The sequence below is a fragment of the Furipterus horrens genome, unplaced genomic scaffold (genome assembly GCF_987537825.1).
Source record: "Furipterus horrens unplaced genomic scaffold, mFurHor1.1.pri manual_scaffold_2, whole genome shotgun sequence".
In the NCBI taxonomy this organism is placed as follows: domain Eukaryota; kingdom Metazoa; phylum Chordata; class Mammalia; order Chiroptera; family Furipteridae; genus Furipterus; species Furipterus horrens.
The window spans coordinates 126,350,717-126,372,047 of NW_028327172.1; the positions used below are offsets into that span (position 1 = coordinate 126,350,717).

The window sequence follows — 21,331 nt, forward strand, 5'->3', positions numbered from 1 at the left end:
AATAAGAGTTTAAAATAAAGAAAGGAAAGGATTGTTAATGGGGGGAAAAATCAAAATGTGAATGGCAAAGAAACACAATTTTCAAAGTAATTGCCAGTTCCTTCCTGACTCTGGAAAAAAGCTCTTTTAACTAGATTAGTCCTCACATATTAAGAATTAAGAGCAGCCTCTAGTGGCAGGTAAAGGATTTTACAAAGTGGCCTTACAGAAACCAAAACAGTCATGTGCCACATAATGGCTGCATATGTGAGAGCGGTCCCAGAAGATTATAATGGAGCTAAATATTTCCTATGCCTAATGGTGTCATAGCTGTCTAAAAGTCATAGTGCAACACATTATTCATATGTTTGTGGCAACGCTGGCATAAACAAACCTACTGTACTGCCAGTCATATAAAAGTATAGCACACCCAATTATGTACAGTATATAATATTTATAATAAGTGACTACGTTACAGGTTTATGTATTTACTATACTATACTTTAAAATTTTTTAAAATTAAATTTATTGGGGAAACACTAATAATGATATAATTTTCAGGTGTACAAGATTATAATTTGACATCTGTGTACTCTATTGTGTGCTCCTCACCCAAAGTCTAGTTTCCTTCCATTACCATATATGTAATGCCCTTTACCCATTTTTTTTCCTCTCTCCACCTTCTTTTCTTTTTGGAAACCACCATTCATTTACTACTTTTTATTGTTATTTTAAACTGTACCCTTTCTACTTATAAAAATAAAACTTGCTGTACAACAGTAATGCAGTGTTATGCATATGTAAGCATATATATATATATATACACACACAGCCTTATATACTTCCTTTTTACATCACTTTATCCCATCATTTTACCTTGTGCTTGGTTTAACCTAATGTTGTTTTATAAAGTTAATGTGACCTAAGTGTGCAGTGTTTATAAAATGTATAGCAGTGAACAGTGATGTCCTAGGCCTTCATACTCATTCACCATTCACTCACTCACTGACTCCCATGGGGCAACTTCTACTCTTGCAAGTTCCATTCATGGAAAGTGCCCTATACAGATGAGTCATTTATCTTTTATACCATATTTTTTACAGTGCCTTTTCTATGTTTATATATGTTTAGATACACAAGTACTTACCATGGTGTTACAACTGCCTACAGTATTCAGAAGTCAGTAGTGTGCTGGACTGGTTTGTAGTTTAGGAGCAATAGGCTATACCATACGGCCTAGATGTGTAGCAGGCTATACCATCTTGGTTGTGTAAATGCACTTTCTGATGTTTGCCCATTGGTGAAATCACCTAATAATGCATTTCTCAGAACACATCCCTGCTGTCATTAAGCAGTTCATGACTGTATTTGCTTAGAGAAAAAAGTATGTTTCATCCACGGAAGCTGAGGAAGCTCAGAGCCAAATCTGCTAATCAACTTTAGCAATTATACAATTTCACCACATTGAGTGTTCTTAACACTTATATTTTATTTGTATTCTTTTTTTATATGCGTAGTTTTAAAATCTGCCTCAAATTCTTTGTAGACAGAGATAGACTATCAACTGAATGAGCTATTATCTGAGTCATGGGAAAGAAGTGAGTTTTTTATTGTAAGGAATAAACCAACTGACAAAAACCTAAATGAAGACAGATAGGTTTGATGAACTGAAGTCCAGCTCTCACTTAGGCTTTTCCAGTTCTCTGAATAAGGAGTGGCCAAAAGTAGAAATACTTTGAGGAAAACAGAAACATCCCCACCACCTGAGAAACAGCGAGTGTACCCGAATCTCATCGCATCTTTTCAAAAGGGGCTCTTTTCTCCAACAAGGCAAGAGAAAGGCTGAGAATATACCAAATAAATATTTACTTGTTTTATAACCCTGTGTTTCTCCTTCCTCTGACCTTTGGTATACTCATCCAAACCCTTTGTTTCTAATCACTTATGGAATTAAAGATGAATAAAAAAATAAAATGTTTTTTCTCATCAATTATTTCTACAAAGACACCAATGTTACCTGTGAATAAAACTCAGGAGTGCTACTGGGTTGTAAGGTTTGCCCACAATGACAGCTCTACTGCACTGGTGCAGACAATGCTCACAAGACACAGCGCCTACAGGAACTATCAGAACGTTCTATGAATATCCAAGGGCAGACCTTTTTTAAGTTTCCCCAAAGGAAAGTGCTAGGGAACAAGACATGAGTCGCTGCAGGAGAGAGGCGTGCACGGAATTTCACATATCCTTGCCTCCCTCGACTTTTGATCAGGCTCCATTATTTGGAAAGGTTGGAACGGCGAGGCCAGAGACCTCACGCGCCTCCCGAGTGTGCGAACACACTTCCCTGTTCTCAGGAGCCCCAGAGGGTGTCCTCCTCTGCTCTCTCGGCGGCCCGGCTGGGGCAGCGCCCCGCCCGCCGGGACCACCCCCGCGCCCAGCCGCGTGGCCGGCCTCTGCGCTCCGTGCAGCCTCCTGCTCCCGGGTCCACCTCCAAGTCACAGCGCGCTCCAGCGCACAACTGGGAGTCTGGGAGGCCCAGAGGACGAGGACAGAGCCTCAGTCTCCTCAGCAAATGGCGCGCTCGATCTAGGAGGCAAAGGAGGAAGCCTCGGGACGAACGTAAAGGGGACCGGAACCCCGACGAGGACGTAGGTGGGCTCGCCTCGCCAAGCTGAGCCGGGGTCGGCCGAGGGGGGCGGCAGGCGGGCCCGGCGTGCAGTGGGGTGAGGGACCCAGGGACCCGGGAGGCGCGCCGGCCCGGGACATGTCTGCAGGCTTGTCCCTTGCCTGGACTTAGGCATGTCTCCATGGAAATACTGCTAATTCTTTCTTCACTTGAGAAAAGAGTGGAAACAAAAATTTTAAAAACTTGACATGCCCCTTACTCCCATGGGTTTCTCCTTAAATTACTTCAAAGGAAAGTGATTCATCAAACAATATTACCTTCTTTCACATAATTAATATAATCATTTAATATTTTTGAGTTTCTCTGCTTGTCTTTCACAGGTGCTTTCAAATAAATTAATCTAGACTATATTTTATTTATTAAAACTTCCTCCTCCTAGGGGTGCTAAAATGGTGAATTAATATTTGCTGAGCACTTGGAAGGTGGAGTTACTCTATTATTATTGATACAGAAAAACAATAACTTGAGAGATTGGTAATCCATGCCATCTGCTATGTTAACTGAGATTACATTGTAAAAAGGCTTTGCCTATTCAAGCAAAGTGGTTGAGTATAGAAATAATTATGCAGGTAATTTAAATTTCACAGAAAATGGAATCCTAGTTTGAAGAAGAGTAAGTCTCCTGATCAATTTTGTTTTGTTTTGCCCTGTTACTATTGCCATATTTAATTTAATCAGTTGCATAAACATAATCACCTGTGGAGCTTCTCAATTTTAATTTCTCCTTCCTGTGATTTAAAAGGAATAATTTTAAAACCAGGTCTGTATTAACAATTGGAGAATTAAATAATGCTCTTCCTTTCACAGCAGCTCCAGTAATTTCCTTTATATTTGGTTATAGTAATTTAAATTTAAATAAAACTCCAAAGAATTTGAAATATTTTTATATCTGTATCATTGATTGCTCAGCATTTCTAACTAAGAAAGAGAAGTAAGGTTGACAATGTCTAATTTTCCTGAGGTCTAAGGTAACCAGAGCAAAGACAGCCATTACATCTAGAATTAGATTTCCAGTTACAGTAAACTTATTCCCACCATAACACTTTATTAGGACAACTGTTTAAATTCCCCCACTTACATTGGTAATGCCAATATGGCCATTGCTCTCAAAATAACATGATTCCTAATGGATTCAAAAGTAATCTGAAGATTTTTAGAAATATTTTTTCAATACAGGGTTTTTAAATGTACTGTTCTAAAATATCCAGCAAGCAGCTCTAATCAATCCTTATGAAACTTTCCTATATCCAATCACAGAAAACATTAAAATGTAAAATCACAAAAGTAGGCCAGACCACTCTCATCAACCTAATAGTCATCATCATTTATATAATTTATTTTATTTTACTCAGTGCCAACAGTGCCAAAAAGTGAAGTAATATTGTGAATTCACTAGAGGGAGCAATTCTTTTTAATAAGTTAGTATTACTTTACTTTATTCTATATATTAAGTAGCCCTATACTGGGTTTGGACATTTAACATAATTTGAGAGTAAAAATATGCAGAATTTATGAGAGATTTCAGTGAAAATGTCATTCCCAGATTTGTTTAGTGGTTTTATTTAAAGCATCTGAGAAGAAAAGAGAGCTTGAGAACACAAGAGAGATTAAATCCAAGGTAGTAATACTCAAGCTAAACATCTATCAGCATTTAAATTTTAAGTTTCACACACTTGTACTTTTAGACAATAAATTACTACCTTCAAGAAATTACTGGCAACTGATCTATTAAAAGTTCAACATCAATAACAGTAACAATAACTAGATTCCAAGTGTCTGATATAAATGTGAACAAACTTCAGATTCAATTGAATGAAGATACTTATTCTAGTTAATAAAATAAGTGACAGATGTTCAGACTTATCACATTTCTGCTATACATTTCTGTTTTTTAATCTGTTCAAACAATTCATTTAGATTTGCATCCTATTTGATATATTTAATACTTAGGATTTAGCCAGAAAAAATATTTTAAGCAAAAATAAATATGCAATTAATAAATTGTATTTATATAATTGTGCTTAATTGTATTAAGTTTTGATCACCTGTTGTATGTTAATGTTTAATGACCTAGATTTGGCCCTTGAAAACTAAATAAATTTTCAGTTGTTATTATTGAATTAATCCCAAATTTAATAATACCAAAGATGCCACATTTTTAAATGGTAATAATTTTATTTATGAAATAGTTCATTCAATACATATTTAGTGAAGTTCTACCTGATGCTGCTACTGTTAGAATCTGAGTATACAATGATAAATAAGATCCATTTTTAGCTCACAATGTAGTGATCTTTTTAAAATAAAATTTACTCTAATAATTATATTTATGCTTCTTAACTATATATATAAAAAGCTTTCTTAAAAGCTTTACTGAAAAGAGTGACACTCTCTCTTTTTTAAGATTTTATTTATTTACTTTTAGAGAGAGGGTAAGGGAGAGAGAAACAGAGGGAGAGAAACATCAATGTGTGAGAGTTACATCCATTGGTTGCCTCTCACATGCCCCCAGCAGGGGACCTGGCTGCAACCCAGGCATGTGCCCTGAGTGGGAATCAAACCAACGACCTTTCAGTTTGCAGGCTGTTGCTCAATCCACTGAGCCACAGCCAGGGATCTCTCTCCCTCCCCCTCTCTCTATTTCTCCCCCCCACCCCCCTCACTAGGAAACCAGCATAGGAGCTCTAAGTTTATAGAACAGTTTAAGAGTCTTCCAATATGTGATACATGTTTAGAATATAAATTGTCAATCTGGCAGCTCTACATCAAGTATTTACTACCATTTATTTGTATGTGGATGGGCCAGATGTTCTTCACACTGCATTCTCCAAACTTGTTTCCCTAAAACACGCCTCAAAAGAATGTAATCTGAATATTTGTACTATTGAATTAGTGGTTGTTTTTGTTTTTCTTAAGTATATTTTATTGATTTTTCTATTATAATTGTCCCAATATTTCCCCCTTTGCCCCCCCCCCCACCTAGTACCCCTCTTCCCTCCAGGATTCTCCCTCTTAGTTCATGTCCATGAGTCATGCATATAAGTTCTTTGGCTTCTCCCTTTCCTATACTATTTTTAATATCCCCCTGTCTATTTTGTACCTACCAATTATGCTTCTTAATCTCTGTACCTTTTCCCCCATTCTCCCCTTTCTACCACACTGCTGATAACCCTCCATATGATCTCCATATCTATGATTCTGTTTCTGCTCTAGTTGTTTGCTTGGTCTGTTTTTGGTTTTGGTTTTGGTTTTGGTTTTTTAGATTCAGTTGTTGATAGTTGTGAGTTTATTGCCATTTGAATGTTCATAGTTTTGATCTTCTTTTTCTCAAATAAGACCTTTTAACATTTCATATAGTAAGGCTTGGTGATGATGAACTCCTTTAGCTTTACCTTGTCTGGGAAGCACTTTATCTGCCCTTCCATTCTAAATGATAGCTTTGCTGGATAGAGTAATCTAAGTTGCAGGTCCTTGCTTTTCATCACTTTGAATACTTCTTGCTAGTCCGTTATTTTTTCTAGTGCTGGAACCCTCAGCTGTGTGGTCTGGCCTGGGGCTTGCATTGCTCACTCACAAGGTATCCCCACTCCCAATTTTTATCCATCACACATGATGTGGGACTACCTGTTCCACTGGCATCGCTGCCACCACCTCACCCAGTCATACCACATTGTTCTCTCTGTCCCTGCTCCTCCTCTCTGTCCTTCCTATATGTCTGGATGAATGTGCCTTTAAATGGATTTCCATAGAGTTGGACTTTCTGGCAGTTCTGGGTGTTTTTTGTTTTGAGGTTAGTTGTGATCCTTCTTATGGTTGTTCAAGGAGGCAAAGCGTGTCTACTTCTGCCTGCATCTTGACCAGAAGTCCTTGAATTATTGGTTTTGATGTTGTTTTCACTTAAGAATGAAGAAAGAGGATAGGTGACTTATGAATCTCTGGTAATGGTCAGGTAAATCTCTCCTTTCCTATTATACTATCTAAAACAGTATATATTTCTACAGTATTACAATGTACTGAATTAATCATACTATTTTATAAACTGTAATAATGTATCAAAGTGTCTATGAAATTACATTATAAAATATGAAGCTGTGTATCCTTTGTTGCACTGTTAGTGTCATTCCAAATGCTATTCTATGAATTTAAGTGTTAATATCAGAGCTACAAAGGAAAGACCATACTGAAGTATATTAAAAGACTAATGGTTACAGAAGTTGAGAATGGATTAATTTTTTTTGAAGTCAAACACTGTAAAAACTCACTTTAAACTATAAATTAAAAAGAATATTGAACTTCCATAAAATCCTACATACCAATAACAATTAGATATTTTGATACTGACATTTAAGTTATAGTGACAGTTTAGAAATACATTCATTCATATTACATTTACAATTTTATTTTATTTTAAAATTACATGAGATTACCTCGCATTAAAGAAAACAAGTACATAGCAGTAAGTAAAATTATACTCAGTATTAAAATTTTACTTGGTTTATGCTATAATGTCCTTAATCTTCAAACATGGTTCGTTTAACAGTAGCTTTAAAATTAAAAAGCTCTCAGCCTCTTTAAGAAGGGAACTAACTAGTCCTGACAGGTATGGCTCAGTGGTTTGGGCATTGTCCTCCAAAGCGAAAGGTCACTGGTTTGATTCTGGTCAGAGTACACACCTGGGTTTTGGGCCAGGTCGTGTTTAGGGGTGTGCAAGAGGCAACCAATCAATGTTTCTCTCCTACACTGATGTTTTTCTCCCTCTCTCCCTTCCTCCCCCTTTCTCTAAAAATAAATTTTCAAAAATATTTTTAAAAATAAGTAACTACATTAATTCTCAGTATTTTACATATTTAATATTGTAACATGCATCTAGCTACCCAGTATGAAAAGTGGGTACTCCTATAATGATCAGAAATATACTGTCTTAGAAAATTTCCAGATTCTAAACTGACACAACTAAGTTTTTAAAGAAACTAAAATTGCAGTAAACATTGAAAATGAGTGCTCTTCATTCTCTTTAATGATAATTAAGATTACCTTATCTTACCACCACAAGGAAAACAAATTTATACCTATTTGGAAGACCTTGGTCCTTGGCCTTTTGTGTATTTGCAGTTTATAAATCTTAATCCCAGTGGATCCCAGGGACTGGTGGAACATATTTTGTAAGGCATGAAAAAAGCAAACATTCTTCCTCAGTTAGAAAGCAAAGAACTTAAGAACTTTGAACTACAATCTGAAAATCTTGGCATATTAACTAAGATTTTGAAAGGCAAGTATTCTTGTTTGAATGTTGATGTATTTATGAATACTTTGCCTTATATATTTTTCTTTTTAATTTTTACTTGTAATATAAAATAAAATAATAATAGTAGAAAAGTAACTTGAGAGGCTTAGTCTAGAGGGGAATGATAAGAAAAATTCTTACATTAAGATTTTTCAAAGAAAGCAATTTAAGAATGGGATTTTGCATTCTCGAGGAAGAGCTCAAAGCACTGAGTCTATGTTGCATCAAAAAAAATGTTTACTTTATACTAAAGCTAGCATTTTAACATACATTATCCTTGTTATAATATGATTACTATCCTAATTTGAAAAGTAAAATATTTTTTAAAATATAATTATGCTGACTTCCAGCCAAGATGGAGGTGTAGGTGCAACATGTCTCACCTCCTTGCACCACTACAGCAAAAATTACAACTAGACTACAAAACAAATACCACCCAGAATTCTCAGAAAATCGAGCTATATGGATATCTGACAACCAAAGATTAAAAGAAGCCACATTCATCCAGACAGGTAGGAGGGGTGGAGACACAGAGACACATGGAGAAGTGTAGAGAGGTCGCTGAGATGTGTGAAGACTCGAGTGGCATGGAGAGGCATGGAGATGTGGAATGGCCAGTCCCATATCTATGTGTGGTAGATAAAAATTGGGAGGGACACCTTGGGAGCAAGAGATCCCTGCCCCAGACCAGACCATGAAGCCCAGAGTTTCAGTACCAGGAAGATAAGTCCCCATAAATTTTGGCTGTAAAAACAAGTGGGGGTTGGAGTAACAAAAGAAACTATGGGATTCTCAGGTGACTCCTCTTAAAAGGCGTGCAATGGCCTTAAGACTAATGCAGACTCACCTCCTCTGGGATTCAGCACCAGGGCAACAGCTGGAAGGGCACTAGTGGCATAAGGGGAGAAATTGAAGTGACTGGCAATAGGGAAAGTGCCGGAGACAGCTTCCTACTGAGCAAAACTGCAGTGGCCAGGCAACAGCATTTTCCCCTCTTCAAGCCCTGCCCCCAACACAGAACAACAGAGCAGTGACACAAGTTGCCCCACCCTGGCAATTACCTAAGGCTCTGTCTCATGCAACTTACAAATGTGCTTTTCTACAATAGGCCACACTACTAAGACAGGGAGTCAAACAGGTCTACCTAATACACAGAAACAAATACAAGGAGGCTGCCAAAATGAGGAGACAAAGAAATATGGCCAAAATTAAAGAACAGAACAAAACTTCAGGAAAAAAACGAAACAAAATGGAGATAAGCAACCTATCATATGCAGAGTTCAAACCACTGGTTATCTGGATGCTCAACTAACTCATTGGGTACTTGAACAGCATACGAAAGAGCCAGGCAGAAATGAAGTTTACATTAAGTGAAATTTAAAAAATAAATAAATAACTACAGGGAACTAACAGTGGAAGTGATGAAGCTGAGAATCAAATCAACAATTTGGAACATAAGGAAGAAAAAAGCATTCAGTCATAATAGCAAGAAGAAAAAACAATTCAAAAAAATGAGGATAAGCTAAGGAACCTCTGGGACAATTTTAGTGTACTAACATTTGCATTATAGGGGTGCCAGAAGGATATGAGGAAGAGCAAGAAATTGGAAATCTATTTGAAAAAATAATGGCAGTACACTTCCCTAATTTGGAGAAGGAAATAGACATACAAGTCCAGGAAGCACAGAGTCCCATACAAGATGGACCCAAAGAGGACCACGCCAAGACACATCATAATCAAAATGCCAAAGGTTAAAGGTAAAGAGAGAATCTTTAAAGCAGCAAGAGAAAGCAGAGAGTTACCTACAAAGGAGTTCCCATAAGACTATCAGCTGATTTCTCAAAAGAAACTTTGCAGGCTAGAAGAGGCTGGTAAGGAGTATTCAAAGTGATGAAAAGCAAGGACCTAAAGCCAAGATTATTCTATCCAGCAAAGTTATCATTTAGAATGGAAGGGCAGATAAAATGCTTCCCAGACAAGATAAAACTAAAGGAATTCATCATCACTAAGCCATTATTATATGAAATGTTAAAAGAATTATATAAGAAAAAAGAAGATCAAAACAATGAACATTAAAATGGCAATATATATAAATAGCTTATATGACTCAACATCAAGAAAACAAACAACCCAATTAAAAATGGGCAAAGGACCTGAACAAACACTTCTCCGAAGAGGACATACAGAAGGTCCATAGACACATGAAAAAATGCTCAACATCATTGGCCATCAGAGAGATGCAAATAAAAACCACAATGAGATACCACTTTACACCTGTCAGAATGGCCATCATCAACAAATCAACAAACAACAAGTGTTGGCGAGGATGTGGAGAAACGGGAACGCTACTGCACTGTTGATGGGAATGCAGACTAGTGCAGCCACTATGGAAAACAGTATGGAATTACCTCAAAAAACTAAGAATGGAACTACCTTTTGAACCAGCGATTCCACTGCTAGGATTATACCCGAAAAAACCTAAAACCCTAATTCAAAAAAACTTATGCACCCCTATGTTCATAGCAGCCCTGTTTACAATAGCTAAGTACTGGAAACAGCCTAAGTGCCCATCTGTAAATGAATGGATCAAAAAACAGTGGTACATTTACACAATGGAATACTATGTAGCAGAGAGAAAGAAGGAAATCCTGCCATTTGCAACAACATGGATGGAACTAGAGAGAATTATGCTTAGTGAAATAAGCCAGGCAAAGAAAGCAAAATACCATATGATATCACCTAATACAGGAAACTAAAGAACAACACAAACAAACGAACTAAATAGGACAAAGAGTAGAATAGTAGTCAATAGTGGGGAGGGAGGATAAGTAAGGGAAGGGTCTAGTCAAGGAACGTGTATAAATGACTCATGGACATGGGCAACGGGGAGGGGAGAAGGGGTGGGCTGGGTGGGGGGAAGCAATGGGGGAAAAATGGGACAACTGTAATTGAAAAACCAAAAAATAAAAGAAAAGAAAAAAAAATGGCAATAAATTCACAGCTATCAATAATTGAATTGAAAAAACACACTAATCAAACAAGCAGAACAGGAACAGTATCATAGGTATGGAGATTATTTGGAGTGTTATCAATTGGGTGTGGTAAGGGAGAGAATGGGGAAAAAGGTGCAGGGATTAATAAATACAAATTGGTAGGTACAAAATAAGGTGATGTTAAGAACAGCATAGGAAATGAGAAGCTAAAGAACTTATATGCATTATCCATGGACATGAACTAAGGGAGAGATTGCTGGAGGGAATCCGGTACCAGGTAGAAGTGGTCAAAGGAGGAAAAATTTGGACAACTGTAATAGCATAATCAATAAAATATATTTAAAAAATATAATTATGCTTATCAGGACCTTCATTTTCAAAGTACAGTAGATAACAAATCAATATTTGCATAATATTCATATATGCTCTGCATGAATATTAGTTTATAGATGGCAAAACTAAGAAAAGATTACAGCTTCAGATAATTGGTTAGATTGTGGGATTTTTTTCTGAATTTCTGTTTAAAGAAATATTATTAGATAAAATTTTCTAATTAATAAAATGTTGCAGATATATTGTTTTACAATTGCAAATACTATCCTAACAATAATTTCTAAGTTATTTTTGAGGATGAGGATATCAATTCATCTTCTGTGTAGTTTTATTTTTATTACTTAAGAAAAATAATATATCTTTAAAAGACCCCAAAATTATCAGTATTGCCTTGAGAATTAACAATTAGGAATTGTCAGTTTTTTTTCCAACTCTGCCATCAACAATTATATGACTTTCCTTAATTAATGATGTAGTGAAAAAAACACATAACATTTTTAAGTACTTATTTCATACTACTGCCTCATACTGAAGTGGTAAATCACTGTATTAGTTATCTGTTGCTGCATAAAAAACTACCTCCCCCAAAATAGTGGCTAAAACAGCAAATGTTTTCTGTTTTACACAATTTCTGTGGCTTAAGAATTTGGAGCAGCTTAGTTGGCTAATTCTGGTTCAGTGTGTTTCATAAGATTATAGTTTAAATCACAGCAAGGGCTACAATCTTCTAAAAGCTTGCTGGGGCAGGAAGATCTAATTCTAAGATGGCTCACTTACACGGCCATCAGGTTCATGCTGGCTCAGTTCCTTACCATCCTTACTGAGCCATCCTGAAGGCTGCTTGAGGATCCTTGAAACATGACATGACATTTGACTTCTTCAAGAGCAAATGATCCAAGAGAAAGCAAGGCAGAAGCCACAATACCTTTTACATCATAGTCTTGGAAGCCACACATTGTCATTCCCATAATATACTATTGATTACACAGGTAGGCCCTATTTAATATGGGAGGAAACTATACAGAGACTGAATACTAGGAATTAGGGATTATTTAGGGGCAGGTTGGAGGCTAGCACTAGAGTGCATCCTCTATCCCTCAGTGAGAGAGTTTATAAATAACTTCTCTCCCACATGTAAAATATACTCACATTTTTTAACGCCACCAAGAATTTCATCCTATAAAATATCATCTCAAAGTCTAGAATCCTATCATCTCAACTAGGCTAAGATGTGGATGAGACTTTGGGGTGTGCTTTCTTAAGTACAGCTCCTTAGAACAGTCTTGTGATCTGAAGACCTGTGAACCAAAAAGATACGATACCCGCCTGAGTGACCTCCAGAGAGAGTGATCCAAAGGAAAGCATGGTGGAAGCTGCTATATCTTTTATGCTCTAGTCTTAGAAGCCACATATCATCATTTCCACAATATCCTGTAAACTACATAGGTCAACCTTATTGTGGGAGGAGACAGCAAGAATATATGGATATAGGAACTTATAGAATTATTGGGGACATCATGAAAGCTAGCTATTACAGTCACTAGAATCCCTGATAATTTAATTTTAGGGATTTTATTAAGCTAGCTTCATCTCTTTTGGTACTTATTGATTTTTAAAAAATCTAGATATTCTCTATATCTATCATTAAAGTTTGATCATAGTTTCAATTCTGTTCAAATATATTCAGATATTTTTGAATTTTAATGCTGTCATATCAACAACACTCCCCAGCTTTGAATTACTGGTAAGTATTCTAAGCTATGGATTTAAAAAATCCAATTTATTGATAAAAATGTTGCTAAACATTTGTGTCTCTAGGTCTATTTATACTTTTAAAGTTGACAAAATAAGTACATATATTCTTACCTACATCATTATAAAATGACACTTGCAATAAATCCATTCTTTGTCAAATATAAATAGGGATCCCATTCTCTCATGCACTTTGATGATATAGTATGCTAAGCAATAGGCAGCTCCCACTTCATCAGGAACTCTTAATGTGTTTTGAAAGATTGATTGATTAGACAGACAAACCCCTCAATAAGTGATGCTGAAGATTACAATGTTTAAAATATTCTAATTTGGAAACCTGAAACATATAACTTAATTGCTAGGGCTGTACACAAAATACCAGCCTTTGGTAAGATTATGAGGTACGCTAAATCCCTTATCCTCTACTCACTAAGTTTCTTAAGAACAGAGCCCTGACCTGTGTGACTGAATTCGCTGGGCACTGTTTCACAAACTGAAAGGTCCACAGTTCAGTTCCCAGTCAGGGCACATGCCTATGTTGTGGGTTTGGTCCCTGGTTGGGGTACGTGCTAGAGGCAACCAATTGATGTTTCTCTTCCACACCAAAGTCTCTTTCCCTCTCTTTCTTCTCCCTTCCCATCTCTCTAAAAAATAAATAAATAAAACATTTAAAAAAACGAATAGAAACAAGATTTTTGTCATTTTCTCTCATTGGACTTAGCAAGATGCTCTATCCCCAGTCATTTCTTAACAAATGTTTTTAAATTTGTGCATAAGTTAATAACTTATTGACAGATTATGAATGCCCCACCCCCAAGCTTGTACTGGCAAGCTTGCTTGTACTGGCAACCTACCACAGTCTTCCCAGTGTTCCAAGATAGAAATCTTTTCAATCTCATATCTAATTAAAATTTGATTTATTTTGATTAGGAAGAAGTTGAACAATCTAATAACATTTAGGCACCTTTTGTTGTCAATGCCTAAATCTATATTAGAGCATCTAATGGTGTGGATTATCTGATACAGTTGACAAATTAAAATTTGGGGGCAAGCTTTTGGCTGCCTTGCAAACCATAAGTTAGCATCAACTTGACTTCTTAGTAAGATCAGTTTTGGCTAAATATGCCAGCTGGTAAATTCTCTACCAGGAAAACCTTGACTTTATAATGTTGAGATTTCAAGACTATATTTCTCAATATCTGCCTTGCCATGATTCCTTTTCTTGTTCACTTGAGTTAAAAATGTTTCAAATGAATAACATCTCCCTATTTCTGTTAATGGTCTCATCATTCAATCAATCACACAAACTCACAAACTTTGTTTATATGAATATGTTCATTCCCTAAAACATCTCACCCTGTATAGTCTTTGGCTATCATTCTCAGCTCTATCTCTTTTCTTTCTACTATACTCCAGTTTAAACCTTTTATTTTACTTCTTGTTGCAGTTTGCTTGCACATTTTTGCCACATTAACTTGTTAAAGCCAGCAACTATTAATTCATTGTACTGCTCAAAATCTCACTTTTATCCACTCAGTACCTATGCAATGAACTCTAAACTTCCCAATCTAGCTTTCAATGTCTGCCACATTTTAGCCACAATTTAGCTTTCTAGACTTATCTTCCACTGCTTCTCCACCCTGCATTATTCTTGATTTATCAAACTCATTCCGTATTTACTATTAAGTCTTTCTTGCGCTTTTTCCTCTGCCTGAAATGTTCTCCCTCTACATCTATTAAAATCCTGCCTCTTTCAAAGCCAAAACCAAAAGGAATCTCAAACATGATATCTTGATCCTCCCAGCCAGAAGCATTCTCTCTTTTCTGAAAGTCTAAGGTACAATGTACCACTTATAAGGTACTCGCTGAATTCTAACTTAGGCTATATGCCTACATAGTTTATCTCCTCTTGTATATTTTAAGTTTCCTGAGAACATCAGTTGTATCATTCCATGTGTAAGTAGTTAGCACATCTCCTTTACTTAGAGATAGATGGTTATTTCTGAGTTGGAACCATCATGAAATGAGTTCAGTAAGTATTGTACATTGGTTTTGGGGTGGTGAGTAGAAACACAGCATCACGTGGTTAAGAGAAAAACCTTTGAATGTCAAACAATTTCATACTTAAATTCAGTTTTAGCAGTTTCTAGTTAGATGATCTTGGGAAAATTAATTAATTTCTTGGTGCCTCAGTTTCCTTACCTGTAAAATGGGAAAGCAGTGCCAATTTCATAGATTTGTTGTCAGAATTAAATGAGGTGTTGAGTATAAAACACTTACCTTAATAAATTATTTTTATCTCCTATTGTTTCTAGACAGACTTGCGGCATTGTTCAATAACTTTTGATTAAATAAATATATTATTCAGAAAACAAAAATATATTATGAGTTCATTTTAAATATACATGCATATTTAACAACTAAGAAAAAACATTAGAGGAGTATAGAAGATAGGTTAAAATGGAAGAACAAAGTAAGGAATCAAGATATAATATATATATTTTAAAGTGAACAAGAAGAAATTTAACTTTTGACATAGATTTATAGTCTTAAGTCTATAAAATATGCTGAAAATTCTTTACAATTTTCTAATGGAATAAAGTCCAATTACCTATTTTTAATTATATCAGTTCACATCTTAAATTACATATAAAAATGTTTAAATACTGCAGCTAATAAGAGACCCAGCCAGACTCCAGATTCTCAGCCACTGGGGAATTTCTGTGTCAGACCACCCACTGTGAAAGTGAAAAGTTGGTGCCTTTGCCAGTGTGGAAATTTCTTTAAAAGAGAGCTCTAAGCTGTTGTAACCATTTTCCCTGAGTAAGACCGAGGGAGAAAAAACGCATGAGAAATTACTGGACAAACACTAGTTTTCCAAGTTTCAAAGTAATAGTGAAAGGTGGAATTAATGCCTTTTACACCACAACTATCCCGAACTTTAGTCTGTTTATATAGATTTGGGCTTACTGTTTTTGTTCATTTCTTTGAAGACACGCACTCATATGAATAAAGCTAAAATTTCAAGGCAAGTCACGCTATTCAATTATAATTTGGTTTGGATTTTTTGTTCGTGTTTTATAATTTTTCTCAAAATATCTTTAGAAACAAGTCATTCAAAGAGAAATACCAAAATAGCATTTGCATTTGAAATTTTATTTCAAATTTCTTGGGATAAACTTTTATTATGAAAACAAAAGTGACATTCAAATAGCATTGGACCTGGAAAAGATACAGAAAGTGCACAGGATTATGATCTTTGCTCCTAACTTTTCTATTCTGTAAAGACTAATATTTAACATCTTTTATCTTAAAAGTATTATCTCATCTGTAATTAGGAATGATCTGAAAATTTAGTTTCTTGAACTAATGCAGGACAGCTGTTCTTGAAAGTGCCTTCAATAAATATTGTAACAGCAAAAATGCTTAACAGTTATGTGTGTGTGTATACAACTCTCCTTCATCCCCCTCAATGTGTTCCCAGGCAGTGTTAGCAGAGGGCCAGTAGAAGATATTTTTTGACTTAAACTGAAGCCTCTTATGATCCCAAAGGTTATCTCAAATCATGGCTCCAAATGCACTTTCTTCTGCTCTCTCCAGAGGAGAAACCTATTTATAGGTGGGGAAGGGAATACTTTTAAAAAAATTAAGTATAGTTGGTATACAACATTATATTAGTTCAGGGCTACAACAGAGTGATTTGGTATTTATAAACCTTAAATGTGATCACCACAGTAAGTTTAGTAATGACTGTCACTGTGGAAACTTATCACAATATTGACTATATTTCCTTTCACATTTTTCACCCATTCCTCCACCCTTTCTCCTCAGGCAACCATCAGTTGATCTCTGTTTCTATGATTCTGTTTTTGTTTTGTTTTTAGATTCCACATTTAAGTGAACTCATATAGTATTTGTCTTTCTCTGTCTGACATATTTCACTTAGCACAATACCCTCTAGGTCCATCCATGTTGCCATGGCAAGATTTTGTCTTTTTTTCATTGCTGATTAATATTCCATTATATACATGTGTGTATATATGTGAGATATATACCATTTATCCACCGATAGACACTTAGGTTGCTATCATAGCTTGGCTATTTTAATAAATAATGCTGCAATGAAAACAAAAGTGCATATATCTTTTTGAACTAGTGTTTTTGTTTTCCTCAGATAATACTCAGAAGTGGAATTGCTGATAGATCTTTTAGTGTTTTGAAGAATCTCCATACTATTTTCCATAGTGGCTGCACCAAATTTGCAGTCCCACCAACAGTGCACGAGAGTTCCCCTTTTTCCACACCCTCACCAACATGTTATTTGTTGACTTTTTGATGACAGCTATTTTGACTGGCATGAGGTAATATCTCATTGTGGTTTTGAATTGCATTTCCCTAGCGGTTAGTGGTGTTGAGCATCTTTTCATATATCTGTGGGCCATCTATATGTCTTCTTTGGAGAAATGTTTTTTAGTGTTCTTGGCTCATTTTTTTTATTGGATTTTTTTTTATTTTATTGAGTTGTATGAGCTCTTTATACATTTTGAATATCAACCTTTATCAGCTATATCACTTGAGAATATATTCTCCAATTCATTAGGTTGTCTTTCTATTTTGTCAGTAGTTTCCTGTGCAGAAGTTTTTTAGTTTGATATACTCTTATTTGTTTATTCTTTTGTTTCCCCAAAAAGATACTACTAAGACTGGTGTGAAATAGTTTACTACCTATGTTTTCTTCTAGGAGCTTTATTTTAGGTCTACATTTAAGTTTTTAATCCATTTTGAGCTAATTTTTGCATATGATATGAGATTGGTCCACTTTCATTTTTCTTCTGCATGTATCTGTCCAGTTGCATAGATTGTCATTTTTCCATTGTATATTCTTGCTTCCTTTGTTGTAGATCAATTCACCATATATGTAAAGGTTTATTTCTGGAATCTCTATTTAGTTCCATTGATTTATGTGTCTGTTTTTGTGCCAGTGCCTCACTGTTTTGATTATTATAGCATTGTGATATAGTTTGAAATAAGGGAGCATCGTAACTCCCTCTTTCTCAGGACTGATTTGGCTATTCATGTTCTTTTGTGATTCCACATAAATTTTAAGAGTATTTGTTCTAGTTCTGAGAATGCCATTAGTATTTTGATAGGATTGCACTGAATCTGTAGGTTGCTTTGGATACTACATTCACTTTAATGATGTTAATACTTTTAATCCATGGGCATGTTAACATACTTCCATTTATATATGTTCCCTACAATTTTTTTCTTCAGTGTCTTATAGTTTTAAGAGTACAGGTATTTCACATCTTTGATTAAGTTATTCATATTGATGCAGTTTTAAATGGGATTGTTTTCTTAATTTTTTTTTCTGGTCATTCATTATTAGTGTATAGAAACAATAAATTTTTGTATATTAATTATGTACCCGATACTTTAATCAATTCATTTATTAGTTCTATTAATTTTTCAGTGGATTCTTTACTACTTTTTGCATATAGTATCTTTCATCTGCACATAGTGAAAGTTTTACTTCTTCCTTTCCAATTTGGATACTTATTATATCTTTTTCTTATCTAATTGCTGTAGCTATGTCTTCCAATACTATATTGATGAATAGTAGTGAAAGTGGGTATACTTGTCCTGTTCCTGATCATAGAGGAAAGCTTTCAGCTTTTCACCATTAAATATGATGTTAGCTGTGGGCTTGTCATATATAGCCTGTATCATGTTGAGACTTAAAATGGATGTTGAATTTTGTCAAATGCTTTTTCTATATATATTGAGATGATCATATGATTTTTACCCTTGGCTTTGTTGTTGTGATGAGTCACATTAATTGTTTTGCTGATGCTGAACCACCCTCACATCCCTGGTATAAATCCCACATGACCATGGTGTAAAATCTTTTTAATGTATTGTTGCATTTAGTTTGTTAGTATTTTGTTGAGAATTATTGCACCTATATTTATCAGGCATATTGGCTTGTAATTCTAGTTCTCTCCCTTCCCTTCCCTTCCCTTCCCTTCCCTTCCCTTCCCTTCCCTTCCCTTCCCTTCCCTTTTCTTCCCTTCCCTTCCCTTCCCTCCTATTCCCTCTCTCTCTCTCTCTCTCTCTCTTTCTCTCTTTTGCACTCTAGTGTCTTTGTCTGATTTAGTATCGGGGTGATGCTGGCTATGTAGAATGAGTTTGGAAGAGTTCCTTCCTTATGAATTTTTTGAAATAATTTGAGAAGACTGGTATTAATTCTGCTTTAAATATTTGATAAAATTTACCTGTGAAGCCAACTGGTCTTGGGCTTTTGTTTGTTGGGAATTGTTTGATTACAGTACTGCTTCAGTTTAATTGTTAGTAATCAGGCTATTCAGATTTTCTATTTCTTCCTGGCTTAGTCTTGAAAGGTTGTATGTTTCTAGAAATTTATCTTATTTCTTCTAGATTGTCCAATTTGTTGGCATATAATTGTCCATAGTATTCTTAATTGTCCTTTGTGTTTCTGTGGTGTCAGTTGTACTCTCTACTCTTTCATTCCTGATTTTATTGATTTGAGCTCTCTTAATTTTTTTCTTTATGAGCCTTGTTAGAGGTTGTAAGTTTTATTTATAATTTCAGAGAAGCAGCTCTTAGCTACAGGACATAGCAAAAGCAGTCCTGAGAGGGAAGTTCATAGCATTATAGGCCTACCTAAAGAAGATAAAAATATCTCAAATGAAAAACCTAACCTTACACCTAGAAGAACTAGAAAAACAATAACAAACAAATCCCAGGGCAAGTAGAAGGAAGTAAATAATCAAGATCAAAGCAGAAATAAATGACATAGAGGCTAAAACAATTCAAAAGGTCAATGAATCCAGGAGCTGGTTCTCTGAAAAGATAAACAAAATTAACAAACCTTTAACCAGATTCATCAAGAAAAAAAGAGAAAAGACTCAAATAAAACTAGAAATGAAAAGGGAGAGTAACAACAGGTATTACAGAAATGCAAAAGGTTATAAGAAATTACTATAAACAACTCTATGCCAAGAAATTGGACAACTTGGGTGAAATGGATAAATTTTCAGAAACATACAATCTTCTAAAACTGAATTAGGAAGAAGCAGAAAACCTGAATAGACCAATAACAACTAGTGAAATACAAGCAGTAATCAACAAACTCCTGGCACACAAAAGCCCTGGACTAGTTGGCTTCACAGACAAATTTTACCAATCATTTAAAAAAAAACTAGTACTATACTTCCTAAACTATTACAAAAAAATTCAAGAAGAGAGAGGACTTCCAAACCCTTTCTACAAAGCCAGTAGTATCCTAACTCCAAAGCCATAAAGACACATCAAAGAAAGAAAATTGCAGGCTAATATTTCTGATGAACATAGATGCTAAAATCCTCAACAAAATATTAGCAGACTGGGTCCAGCAATACATTAAAAAGATCATACACCATGACCAAGTGGAATTTATTCCAGGGATGCAAGTATGATACAATATCTGCAAATTAATAAACATAATACATCACATTAAAAAAATGAAAGAGAAAAATCACATGAACATGTCAATAGATGCAGAAAAAGCATTTGATACAATCCAGCACTTATTTATGATATTAAAAAAAAACACTCATGAAAGTGGGACTAAAGTTTCATTTTGTGTGTGGAATTCCATTTTCCCTGGACCTGGATGTCTGTTTCCTCCTCCAGATTGGGAAAGTTTTTACTCTTTATTTCTTCGAATATACTTTCTGGAATACCTATATATGTTAATGTTATTTCAGAAGTCCATTTTACAACCCTTTTTTTTTTTAATTCTCCTTTTTGTTTGCTTTCTGGTTTGTCTTCTAGGTCACATATTCATTCTTCTGTATTAACTAATCTGCTTTTGATTCTTTATTTATTCTTCATTTCAATTGTTGTATTTTTCATCACTGATTGCTTCTAACCCTTTTATGAAATGCTTGCTGAGTTCTCCTATTCTACTCTGAAGTTTGTTGAGCATTCTTATGACTGTTTCTTTGAATTCTTTGTGAGGCAAAATATTTATTACCATTTCAGTAGGGCTTTTTTCCTGTTTTTTGTTTTTTTGTTTTTTCTTATTCCTTCATTTAGGGCATATTCTTCTGTCTCCCCATTTTGTTTGATTTTCTGTGTTTCTTTTCCTATGAGTTAGATAAACTAGATATGTCTTCCAATGGGAAATGTGGCCTCTTTAGACTATCCTGACAGTTTTGGCAGGCTAGCTACAGTCAGGGTGGGCACCTGCAGTGCCTGGTGTGTTGCCTGGCCAAGAATGAGTTACAGGCAGGGTAG

At 35.3% G+C, this 21,331-nt stretch overlaps 1 long non-coding RNA gene across 2 annotated transcripts in view; it reads left to right on the forward strand.

The window, feature by feature from the left end:
- Window positions 1-2,340: 2,340 nt before the first annotated feature.
- The window catches only part of LOC150019452 (uncharacterized), a 33,484-nt gene continuing 14,493 nt past the window's right edge, over window positions 2,341-21,331 (forward strand). For both annotated transcript variants that reach the window (XR_016509051.1, XR_016509050.1), the window contains exon 1: window positions 2,341-2,631. This is a non-coding gene — a long non-coding RNA (uncharacterized LOC150019452). The remainder of the gene's footprint in view (window positions 2,632-21,331) is intronic.